This window comes from Cucurbita maxima, unplaced genomic scaffold (assembly GCF_002738345.1).
Source record: "Cucurbita maxima cultivar Rimu unplaced genomic scaffold, Cmax_1.0 Cma_Scf00092, whole genome shotgun sequence".
In the NCBI taxonomy this organism is placed as follows: domain Eukaryota; kingdom Viridiplantae; phylum Streptophyta; class Magnoliopsida; order Cucurbitales; family Cucurbitaceae; genus Cucurbita; species Cucurbita maxima.
The window spans coordinates 138,606-153,055 of record NW_019272108.1 but is presented as its reverse complement, the minus strand read 5'-3'; positions in this window follow the sequence as shown (position 1 = coordinate 153,055).

The window sequence follows — 14,450 nt, the reverse complement described above, 5'->3', positions numbered from 1 at the left end:
TTCTTGACATGTTGTTTGTTTCCGAATTTAATTTATAGTCACCCAATCAAAATAATTTATTTTATAAGCTTATTCAAAGCGACATGATTAGTGTCACGTCTTACATCGGTTGCATCATGACATTTGTTTATTATGACTCTAAAGTGGTTTGATGGGCGACACTCACATGTTTCTTCTTATATGTCGTGTAAGTCAGAACCTACTCTCTTAGCTATGACATTCTGTCTGTGAGATCTCACATCGGTTGGAGAGGGGAACNTAACATGTGGTTTCATAACGTGCAATTCTTATAACAATTACCTCAATGATCACACAAAACAATCTAAAAATAACATATCACATCACAATATATTTTATCATAAACATGTCATATCGTATACACTTCTTTGTCATATCGTTCCCTAACTTATCATAGCCTTAACGTTCTTATACCTATCACAGTCATATCGTTACGTGAACGTACCTTAGTCATATCATCACAGGAACGTATCCTAACGCTATCATTCTATCAATCTATCACAAACCTATCCCTTTCTACCCATATCCTAACCAGATTCTTTCATCAATCTCTCCTATCTATAGCACTTCGGTATGTAACCAACCTTAACGTTTTATGAATGTATCTTACTCCTATTGTTACATTTCTTTTTTTTTTATTTATTATTATTATTTTTTTTTTTTTGCATCTTTCTCGTATCTTATCTCAAACATATCATTGAACACATCATACCACAATTATTATCATACAATTCACATATTATAACAGAACATAAACATAATATAAGCGTACCAATTCACTGATAATTCACACATATCAGTATATATGACACGTGCCAAACCAGGCACGAGTCAACATCAAATATAACCATGCCGATAGTAAGGCTACTTACCTGATTAGCTTAATTCGTTGTCACATATATATCCTTAATGAAAGTTCGATTCTGTCCTTCGAAATCCAAGTAACTCTGTATTTACTTTTCTCTCTATATTAAGTTTGTGGTTTTTACAATAACTAATAATGAGTTCGAAAAGTATATTTTTTTATTTTAAAATAATCAGTTATCAAACATGGTTCTATTTTATTTCGAACAATAAATAAGAACGGGTTACCAAACAAGTCCATAATTGCCCTCCTTTGAGACAAGAATACAAAACACCAAAACCTACCCTTGTCATCAGCTTTAAAGTAAAATAACATTAGACTCCAGAATATGCGTTACAGTTATCGACGGATGATTAACGATCGCTCTTATGGGTTGTTTTTGTAAATAACTAAAATACTAATAACAATAAACAAAACAATCTATAAGTAAGCACGCAATAAGTAAACAAGCTGACACCGTCGGCGAGCTACGAGTTCAGCTTTCGTCCAAATTTATGGCAATCAACATTGTTTACTATTCCTTCCAATGGCCNTAAGGATTTCTTATGAGTCCTTGGTACTCGAAGAAGTATGAAACTCATGAATCTATTCTATGAAGAAATTGAAAAATGGAGATTCTTAATTATTCGTAATTAATGATTTCTTAATTGATTTTATAGAAGTTAAAAAATCTCTCTCTCAATCTCGATATAGATATTATATAGAAAATATCTATATATAGAGAAATAAATATTGCACTCATAGAAAAAAATGTTATATGACCCAATATATACAATAAAATATGGGTTTAAATAAATAGAAGTATTCCCAATACTTTTTCAAAAACTACCCATGCCATGAGTATAGATTACTATGGACCAACTAAACCAATGACTATACATGATTCCATAAATGAATCAATTACATATCAGTTGCACGAAATTATTGAAATAAATAAATAATCTTGACATGTTGTTTGTTTCCGAATTTAATTTATAGTCACCCAATCAAAATAATTTATTTTATAAGNTCTTTTTTTGAAGCTTAATATGATAAATGAATTATAAAGGCTACCGACAAAAGTTATGATATTAAGAATTGTTAACTTATTTTGGTCGTGATTAACAATCAAAACAACTGTATGAGATGCAATATGGCATTCAAAAGATTTTAGGCCAAGAGTATAGGTAGGTCGAGCCTTCGAACTTGGCTGAGAGTAGAGGCAAGTCGGTTAATATTGCTATTAAGTGAACGTATACTCCTACTGGATACATGTATCATTGAACAAAGCTTAGTTTCTGCATAAGTTATGTTCGGTTATAGAAGAAGAACCTTACCTAAGGTCTAATGAAGCCGCATAGTCAAGTAAAAAAGGCTTTTCATTTCTTTATTTCAACTTTGGGAGAAATTAATAGAAAACCGTCTATTTAAGGAAAGGATAATACAAAGATGTGATATAAAAGGCACCTTACAATGTGTCAATAATATAAACATTTTTATTAAGAAATGACATATTAGAGGAGAGAAATACCAACATACCATATTAAGCCATTTTGCAATCTATCATACATGAAAAAATAACAATTTTTGGTGTTGCATGAAAAATATTATGAGAAAATAGTGGACCTCATATATTCATGATACGTAAATGTACGACTTAGGGACTAGTAAAGACTTAACCAATTTATCTTAGGATCATGTACAAAATTCTGATGGATAAATATGATCTAGGAGTTAGAGTGATGAGATGTGACGACAAGATAAAAGCCTAGTTGAACTAGGCCATGAGAAGCTATGAGAATTAGACTATTTGAAGGACACTTACACAACCTTAACATAAAATTAATTTAAATCTTATACTTTTTACGTTTTTAATTCAAAATTTTAGAGAATAATAACCCATAATTATTTTCAAGCATATATTTTCCACTAAATAAAATAATTAATTCCATTTTTATTATAAACAATGAATGAGAATGCGTCATCAAATGGGTCCATAATTGCCTTCGTTTATGATAAGAATATAAAATATTGAAACCCGCCCTTGTTCATTAGCTTTAAAAGTTAAAAGCTCATAACATTACACTCAATAATATGTAAGACGGATGGTTAACGATATGAGTTGTTTTTGTGAATAAATATAATACTAATAACAATAAATAAAATAATTCGATAAGTAAGCACGTAAATATTTGGTCACCCACCCCAATATAACAGATCGGGTGCCGTTGAACACTAAAACTAATTTTGCAAGTATAAAAGTGAAACAACAAGTATTCGAATATTTACAAAATGAATTCATTTTCAACACTTGCCTATTTACAACCATTGACGGATCAATCTTCAAAGACCCACCGATTACCGTCAATATAACAAATGTTCTAGAAAGTCACAATCAACTCACTATTCACCGCAAATCTGGCGATGATGACTTGGGAATCCACCAGCTCCCGTTTTTGGGCGGCTACGCCTTCACCTCTCGACCAAACTTTTGGAGGTCAACACAATTTTNAGAAATTATAATATTAAGATTCGATTAGGTATGTGAAAGCATACAATACTTATGCTAAGTCTTTAAAAAAGAAGATAGGATGATAAAATAGTTTTTAAAAAAGAGAAAAGCTACAAAACGAAATTAAAACCAATAAATATGATATTTGGTAAGAGTGGTCAGGTAAAAAATCAATATATTCATAAATTGGAAGGTTGGATTTTAATATTGAAATAAATTAATGTTTTTNTGGGCGGCTACGCCTTCACCTCTCGACCAAACTTTTGGAGGTCAACACAATTTTACTGTACCTTTCAATGGCCTGGGTTTTCGCAGTACTTTGATATCTACAAGGATAGGAGAGATAGAATCAAATGCCACAAAACTCTGTGTTTGTGGATTGTTGGAAAACAAGGTATGTGTATGTTTGACTATAAAACCAAATTGTACCATATTTACCACGCTTGGCTGCCTAAATGAATGTAACNTTTGATATGTTTGTCCGTGTGTGTATCTTTTTTTCTTCTTCTTTTTATCAAAGCTTGATATGATTAGTATAAGTGAATATAAATGCTATCAACATAAATTATGATATTAAGAATTGTCAACTTATTTTTGTCATGATTGGTAATCAAAACAACTATACGAGATGCGACATTGGTTTCGAAGACTTTTGGCCTAGAATAAAGGTAAGGTCGAGCATTAGGACTTAGCCTAGAGTAGAGGCAAGTANTTTTAAATTTAAAATCTCATTAGCTTTTAATCTTACCTTACCTGTCTCTCTTGGTTCGACCAAAAGGGGTTCATTTTCAATCTTGACGCAACCTGGTCGCTTTATTTTTATTTTCTTATCTATTTACCATTGACATATCAATTAAATTTATAGCCACCCAATAAAAATAATTTATTTTATAAGCTTGTTGGAATCAACATGATTAGCGTCACGGTCTTACATTGGTCATGTCATGATTTTTGTTTATTACGTCTATCAAGTGGTCAGATGGGCGCCACTCGCATGTTGCCTCTTGTCTATCGTGTAGGTCAAAACCTACTCTCTTAGATATGATATTTTCTATGAGAGATCTCACATCGATCGGAATGGTGAACAAAATATTTTTTACAAGAGTGTGAAAACCTCTGATAGAAAGCATTTTAAAACCATGAGAGAAAACCCCAAAGAAAACACTATCTATTGGGGAATTTGACATTTTANACGGATGGTTAACGATGGCTCTTATGAGTTGTTTTTGTAAATCACAAAAATACTAATAACAATAAAAAAAACAATCGATAAATAAGCACGTAGTATTGGGTCACCCATCCTAATATAACATATCGATCTGAGCGGTAGACAATTAAAACTAATTTTGCAAGTATAAAAGTGAAACAAACCCGACACAAGCATTATCATATTTACAAAATGAATTCATTTTCAACACTTGCCTATTTACAACCATTGACGGATCAATCTTCAAAGACCCACCGATTACCGTCAATATAACAAATGTTCTAGAAAGTCACAATCAACTCACTATTCACTGCAAATCTGGCGATGATGACTTGGGAATCCACCAGCTCCCGTTTTTGGGCGGCTACGCCTTCACCTTTCGACCAAACTTTTGGAGGTCAACACAATTTTACTGTACCTTTCAATGGCCTGAGTTTTCGCAGTACTTTGATATCTACAAGGATAGGAGAGATAGAATCAAATGCAACAAAACTCTGTGTTTGTGGATTGTTGGAAAACAAGGTATCTGTATGTTTGACTATAAAACCAAATTGTACGATATTTACCACCCTTGGCTGCCTAAATGAATGTAACTAATCAATATATCCATAACCTGGAATGTTCAAATATAATATTATTGTAAATCATATTAATTTGCTGTTCTTGTGTGTGTTTTTTCTTTTTTTAAAACTTGATATGGGGTATTAGTTTTAATGAATTGTAATATTAAAATTTGTTAAGGTAATTGAACCTATACACTACTTATTTATTAATTTCTTCCACTTTGATCGAAATTATTTGAAGATGTTCCCGCAATGTGGTATAGATAGGATGAGTTTTAATTATTTTTTTTTTTCCATCGGTTTTTAAATTTAAAATCTCATTAGCTTTTAATCTTACCTTACCTGTCTCTCTTGGTTCGACCAAAAGGGGTTCATTTTCAATCTTGACGCAACCTGGTCGCTTTATTTTTATTTTCTTATCTATTTACCATTGACATATCAATTAAATTTATAGCCACTCAATAAAAATAATTTATTTTATAAGCTTGTTGGAATCAACATGATTAGCGTCACGGTCTTACATTGGTCGTGTCATGATTTTTGTTTATTACGTCTCTCAAGTGGTCAGATGGGCGCCACTCGCATGTTGCCTTCTTGTCTATTGTGTAGGTCAAAACCTACTCTCTTAGATATGATATTTTCTATGAGAGATCTCACATCGATCGGAATGGTGAACAAAATATTTTTTACAAGAGTGTGAAAACCTCTGATAGAAGCATTTTAAAACCATGAGAGAAAACCCCAAAGAAAACACTATCTATTGGGGAATTTGACATTTTAATCAAAAGTACATAATTTATAACAATTTAGCTATGTTATACTAAATTATAGTACTTATGCAAATTGTTTTCTGGTATAATATCAACAAAACTAATTAATTTCAATCCGGATCAAAATCTAAATGTGAAAGAGATTATACTCTCAACGATATTAGAGGTTCAAATCGCTCTATACTACACGTTCTTGAACTCATTTTTATTCCACATTAACGTGATAACAACTCTGTTACAAAGGCTTGATGGAGCTTACAAAAGCAAAAGGGTAATAAACTAGTTTACATACGAAAATGACGTGACGTTTAATGGCTCTAAACTGCAAACTTGTTGGAAAGGAGGTCAGCTCATAAGTGCAAGTGTACACCATTATCAAGCAACTGCTTAGAGTATTCTAAGATGTCGAACATATAGTACTTGTACACAATAAGATATCATTTTGGTAAAAAGCTTATCAAATTGCAACAAAAATAGTCATAGAATTATTTATAGGGTCTCTTCTCCCTTACGACCATCCTAATCAAAATCGAAGGATGTTATCTTTTCATAGGTGTTTATGGAAGAGTTGGTTATTGAAATTCAGGCGAAGAGCTCGACTTTCAAGCTCTAACTTCAAATCTGGTGGATGTGATATGAACACAATTAATTTTGATGCATACTAAACAAACAAGCGGTCGTATTTTGGGTCAAAATATTATTTAGATACATAACCGTTCGTAGATAAGGTATGAGCTACACTAAGCGTAATTTATTAGATACGGTATGAATTAAGATAAAAAATGTTCGATAGTTAAATTTCTTGCTCCTGAAATATTGAACTAAAACAATAAAAATTTAGAGACTTATTAGACATTCTACCAAGTTTATGGACAAGTAGATATAAGTTATGATATTAAGAATTGTTAACTTATATTGGTCGTGATTGACAATAAAAACAACTATATGAGATGCAATATGGCATTCGAAGGATTTTAGGTCTAGAGTAAAAGTAAAGTCGAGCCTTAGAACTTGACAGAGAGTAGAGGCAAGTCGGTTAGAATTTCTATCAAGTGAACATTTACTCATACTCGCTACATGTGTCATTGAACAAAGCTTAGTTTCTGCATAAGTTATGTTCTATTAGCAAAGAAGTTTAAATTGCTCTATACAATAACTAATAATGAGTTGGAAAAGTATATTTTTTTAATTAAAAAATCGGTTATCAAACATGGTTCTATTTTATTTTGAACAATAAATAAGAACGGGTTACCAAACAGGTCCATAATTGCCCTCATTTGTGACAAGAATACAAAACACCGAAACCTGCCATTGTCATCAGCTTTAACATTAAAGGTCTGTAACATTACACTCAAGAATATGCGTTACAGTTATCGACGGATGATTAACGATCGCTCTTATGGGTTGTTTTTGTAAATAACTAAAATACTAATAATAATAAATAAAACAATCGATAAGTAATCACGCAATATTTTGTCACCCATTCCAATACAACAGATCATGAGAGCCGTTAACAATTAAAACTAATTTTGCAAGTATAAAAGTGAAACAAACCAAGCACAAGTATTCTCATACTTCAAAATGAATTCATTTCCAACACTTGCCCTTTCTCTCTTAATTTCATTGTTCTTCGCTTACCAACTCAATACCGTCGAAGGATCAATATGGCAAAACCCAAGGATTTTCGTAAAGATAACAAATGCTCTAAAAGCTAACAATCAGCTCACTTTTCACTGCAAATCTGGCGATGATGATTTAGGAGTCCGCAAGCTGGCACCGTCGGCCAGCTACGAGTTCAGCTTTCGTCCAAATTTATGGCAATCAACATTGTTTTACTGTTCCTTCCAATGGCCTGGCTCATTTCATTACTTCGATATCGACATAGATAAGAGAGATAGAAACAATTGCGTAAATACTCTATGTTCGTGGTACGTGAGGGAGAAAAATATCTGCCTGTTCAACTATAAAACCAAGAATTATCAAATTTGCTATGAGTGGTTAGGTAAATGATCAATATATTCATAAACTGAAAAGTTGGATTTTAACATTGAAATAAATAAATGTTCTTGACATGTTGTTTGTTTCTGTATTTTTTTTTTCTTTTTTTGAAGCTTGATATGATAAATGAACTATAAATGCTACCGACATAAGTTATGATATTAAGAATTGTTAATTTATTTTGGTCGTGATTGACAATCAAAACAAATGTATGAGATGCAATATGGCATTCGAAAGATTTTAGGTCTAGAGTAAAAGTAAAGGCGAGCCTTAGGACTTGGCTGAGAGTAGAGGCAAGTCGGTTAAAATTTCTATCAAGTGAACATATACTCGTACTCGCTACATGTGTCATTGAACAAAGCTTAGTTTCTGCATAAGTTATGTTCGGTTAAAGAAGAAGAACCTTGCCTAAGGTCTAATGAAGTCGCATAGTCAAGTAAAAAAGGTTTTTTTCATTTCTTTATTTTTTTCAACTTTGGGAGAAATTAATAGAAAACGTTCGGTTTATTTAAAGAAAGGATAATACAAAGATGTGATATAAAAGACACCTTAGAATGTGTCAATAATATAAACATTTTTATTAAGAAAGGACATATTAGAGGAGAGAAATACCAACATATCGTATTAAGCCATTTTGTAATCTATCATACATGAAAAAATAACAATTTTTGGTGTTGCATGAAAAATATTATCAGAAAATAGTGGACCTCATATATTCATGATACGTAAATGTACGACTTAGGGACTAGTAAAGTGTTAACCAATTTATCTTAGGATCATGTACAAAATTCTGATGGATAAATATGATCTGAGGAGTTAGAGTGATGAGATGTGACGACAAGATAAAAGACTAGTTGAACTAGGCCATGAGAAGCTATGAGAATTAGACTATTTGAAGGACACTTACCCAACCTCAACATAAAATTAATTTCCATCTTATACTTTTTACGTTTTTAATTCAAAATTTTAGAGAATAATAACCCATAATTATTTTCAAACATATATTTTCCACTAAATAAAATAATTAATTCCATTTTTATTATAAACAATGAATGAGAATGCGTCATCAAATGGGTCCATAATTGCCTTCGTTTATGATAAGAATATAAAATATTGAAACCCGCCCTTGTTCATTAGCTTTAAAAGTTAAAAGCTCATAACATTACACTCAATAATATGTAAGACGGATGGTTAACGATATGAGTTGTTTTTGTGAATAAATATAATACTAATAACAATAAATAAAACAATTCGATAAGTAAGCACGTAAATATTTGGTCACCCACCCCAATATAACAGATCGGGTGCCGTTGAACACTAAAACTAATTTTGCAAGTATAAAAGTGAAACAACAAGTATTCGAATATTTACCAAATGAATTCATTTTCAACACTTGCATTGTCCCTTCTAATGTCATTCTTCTTTGCTACACTATTTAATACCATCAATGGATGAATCTTCCAAGACCCACATTGTATGATATTTTCTACATATGGCTGCTTAAATCAATATAAGGAATCGATATATCCATGAATTGGAAGGTTCGGTTATGATATTAAAATAAATGTGTATTCATTTTCAATCTTGAAAATTTGATATGGTGCATTAGTTTTAAGAAATTATAATATTAAGATTCGATTAGGTATGTGAAAGCATACAATACTTATGCTAAGTCTTTAAAAAAGAAGATAGGATGATAAAATAGTTTTTAAAAAAGAGAAAAACTACAAAACGAAATTAATTTTTTCTTTTATATAGTTTTAAACTTTAAACAATTCATTACCTTTTAATTTTATGTTACTACTTGTCTTTGTTATTTAGCCAAAAATGGGTTAAATTTCAACGCAGGGGCAATCTCGACTAATATCCTTATTTTTTTCTAATCTATTTACTATTCAAGGATGAATTTAATTTATTGTCACCCGATCAAAATAATTTATTTTATAAGCTTGTTCAAATCGACATGATTAATGTCATGTCTTACATCTGTCGCGTCATGACATTTGTTTATTACGACTCTAAAGTGGTTCGATGGGCGACACTCACATGTTGTCTTCGTGTATGTCGTGTAGGTCAGAACCTACTCTCTTAGCTATAACATTCTCTCAGGGAGATCTCACATCGGTTGGAGAGGGGAACGAATTATAAAAGGGTAGAAATTTCTCCATAGTAGACCCGTTTTAAAACCTAAAGAAGACAATATCTATTGAGAAATTTTACCTTTTAATCAAAAGTACATACACTTTTAACAATTGACTTACATCATATTAAGTTATACTACTTATGCAAATACCTTTCTAATACAATATCAAAAAAAAAAAAAAAAATCAATTAATTTCAACATCATCATAATTTAAATAGTCATGAAATTGTACTATCGGCGATATCAGAGGTTCAAATTGCTCTATACTACACGTACTCGAACTCATTTTTATTTCATATGAAGGGGATAGCACCTTTGCTTGATGAAGCATACGTGACAAAAGGGGAATGATAAGATAATTGTGTAATTATTTCCTGGCTTGTTGCAGCAACAAAGCATGAGTGGAGAAGAAAATATTCGTCTGTTTTACCCAGCTCATCTGCAGAACTCATCACAAACTTGAACATCGTCACAGTTCATCAGACAAACAAGTTCACTCATGGTGCATGTAACCCAACATTTCAATCATATATTTATTCGAGTAAAAAAGACTATACTACAAAAAATTATTATCAAACGAGAGAATGATATATTGAACCGAGAGAAGCGACGAGCAAGATAGTAAGGACCAAGAGAATGAAATGTCATGGCTGAGGAAGAAACTGAAACGATGACAATTTTTTTTTGCTGACGTGGGTTTGAAATGGTATATATGCCTAACATACTTTTACATTTTTAATTCAAAAGTTTATAGAACAATAACCAATAATGTTTGAGTTCCAAGCCTATAGTTTTTTATTAAAAAAAAATGATTATCAAATATGGTTCTATTTTTATTTTCAACAACAAATAAGAGCGCATTACCAAACAAGTCCATAATTACACTCTTTATGACAAGAATACAAAATATCGAAACCCTCCCTTGTTCATCAGCTTTAAAGTTAAAGGACCGTAACATTACACTCAAGAATATGGGTTCCATTTATCGACGGACGGTTACCGATCGCTCTTAGGAGTTGTTTTTGTAAATAACAAAAATACTAATAATAATAAATAAATAAGCACCTAATATTTGGCCAACCATCTTAATATAACAGATGGATCCAAAGAACAGATGAATCCAAGATGGTTGACAATTAAAACTAATCTTGCAAGTATAAAAGTGAAACGAACCAAGGACAAGTATTCTCATATTTACCAAATGAATTCATTTTCAACCCTTGCGTTCTCTCTCCTAATGTTGTTGTTCTTCACTACCCTATTTACTATCGTATCCACTTGGTAAATTGACTTTTTAATCAAAAGTACCTACTTTATAATAATTCAGCCATGTTATATTAAAATATACAACCTGTGCAAATTCCTTTCTAGTATAAGATCAACAAAACAAATTAATTTCAACATGATCATAATTTAAATGGTCATGAGATTGTACTCTCGATGATATCAGAGGTTCAAATCGCTCTATACTACACGTTCTTGAACTCATTTTTATTCCATATTAATGTGATAGCAGCTCTGTTACAAAGACTCGATGGAGCTTAGAAGCAAAAGGGTAATAAACTAGTTTACATACAAAAATGTCATGAAGTCTAATGCCTCCAAACTGCAAACTCCTTGGGAAGGAGGTCATCTCGTAAGTGCAAATATAAACCATCATCAAGCAATTATTTAGTGTATTCTAAGATGTCGAACTTATAGTACTTTTATACAATTAGATACGATCATTTTGGTAAAAAGTTTATCAAATTGCAACAAAAATAGCCATAGAATTATTTCTAGGGTTTCTTCTTCCTTCCGACCATACTTATCAAAATCGAAGGTTGTTATCCTTCCATAGGTGTTTATGGATGAGTTGGTTCTGAAATTCAGGCGAACTCGACATTCAAGCTCTAACTTCAAATCTGGTGGATGTGAAATGAACTCAATTTATTTCGACCCATTCTAAACAAACGAGCTTTCACATTTTGGGTCAAAATATTATTTAGATACATAACCCTTTGTAGATAAGGTATGAGCTACCCTACACGTAATTTAAAAGATACGGTATGAATTAAGATAACAAAATTCGAATGTTCGATTTCTTACTCCTGAAATGTTGAACTAAAATAATCAAAATTTAGAGGCCTATTAGATATTATGTCAGAGTATAAACGTATAATTTAAATGTCCAATAAGCTTTTAATCTTACATGATCTTACACGCTCTTTATATGGTATGTTCTTACTACATCTCCCTTGTATAGCATTTAAATGTTCAATAAGAAATATTATTAATTTTATTTTAATTTATACATTTTTTTAATAGGATCAGTATTAGAAAATTAAAAATTTTTTGGTAAAAATTTATTTGAAAAAAAAACAATTCCTTGTCTCCAATGTGATCTCCATGAGGAATCCTCCCTCTAATCTCCGAAGAAACTAAATGGAGGATTTTGCACCTAATCTCTTGGATAATCATTTCTCTAATCTCCACAACCAATGATTTTTTCAGGAATAAAAAATAAAAACCCAAAAAGAGAAAGCTTTCCCAGGAGTCTGTAGACATTATGTTGGAACAATAAACAATAAATGAAAATGTTATCAAATGATCCATATTTACTATTTATGGCAAGAATACGAATATTGAAACTTCTCAAAGATACAATCCACTTTTACCTTCCATTACACTATTTATAGACTATAAAAGTGAAACAAACCAAGCACAAATGTGTTCATGCCTATATTTTTTTTCTACCATTTCAACAAAATATGTTTATTTTCAACACTTGGGCTTTCTCTCTGAATTTCATTGTTCTTCGATTACCAATTCACTACCATCGAATGATCGATCATCCAAAATCCAAAAATTATCGTCAAGATAACAAATGCTCTAAAAGCTAAGAATCAGCTCACTTTACACCGTGGGCCAGCTACGACTTCAGCTTTCGTCCAAATTTATGGTTCTCAACATTGTTTTACTGTTTCTTCCAATGGCCTGGCTCATTTCATTACTTCAATATGTACGTAAATAAGAGAGATAGAAAGAATTGCAAAAGTACTCTATGTTCGTGGTATTTGAGTGAGCAAAATGTTTGTATGTTCAACTATAAAACCAATAAATATGATATTTGGTAAGAGTGGTCGGGTAAAAAATCAATATATTCATAAATTGGAAGGTTGAATTTTAATATTGAAATAAATTAATGTTTTTTGATATGTTTGTCCGTGTTTGTATCTTTTTTTCTTCTTCTTTTTATCAAAGCTTGATATGATTAGTATAAGTGAATATAAATGCTATCAACATAAATTATGATATTAAGAATTGTCAACTTATTTTGGTCATGATTGGTAATCAAAACAACTATACGAGATGCGACATTGGTTTCGAAAACTTTTGGCCTAGAATAAAGGTAAGGTCGAGCATTAGGACTTAGCCTAGAGTAGAGGCAAGTATGATTGAATAGAATTTAGTCACTGCATAAGTTATGTTGGGTTAACGAAGAATAACCCTATCAAAGGTCTAATAAAGCCACAATGTCCAACGTACCATTTATTTTTCCTAACTTGAAGAGAAATTATTTGAAAACGTTCCGTTTATTTAAGGAAAGGATAATACAAAGATATGATATAAATGATATTTTACAATGTGTCATATCAGGCAATAATATAAACATTTTCAATTAATAAATGGCATATCAGAGGAGGGAAATACGAACATACCATGTAGACTATACGTTACCCTCTTTTATGACAAGAGTACAAAATATCAAAACTCACCCTTGTTCATCAGCTTTAAAGTTAAAGGACCATAACATTACACTCAATAATATGTGTTCCATCAGCTCCCGTTTTTGGGCGGCTACGCCTTCACCTCTCGACCAAACTTTTGGAGGTCAACACAATTTTACTGTACCTTTCAATGGCCTGGGTTTTCGCAGTACTTTGATATCTACAAGGATAGGAGAGATAGAATCAAATGCAACAAAACTCTGTGTTTGTGGATTGTTGGAAAACAAGGTATCTGTATGCTTGACTATAAAACCAAATTGTACCATATTTACCACGCTTGGCTGCCTAAATGAATGTAACTAATCAATATATCCATAACCTGAAATGTTCAAATATAATATTATTGTAAATCATATTAATTTGCTGTTCTTGTGTGTGTTTTTTCTTTTTTTAAAACTTGATATGGGGTATTAGTTTTAATGAATTATAATATTAAAATTTGTTAAGGTAATTGAACCTATACACTACTTATTTATTAATTTCTTCCACTTTGATCGAAATTATTTGAAGATGTTCCCGCAATGTGGTATAGATAGGATGAGTTTTAATTATTTTTTTTTCCATCGGTTTTTTCGACCAAAAGGGGTTCGTTTTCAATCTTGACGCAACCTGGTCGCGTTATTTT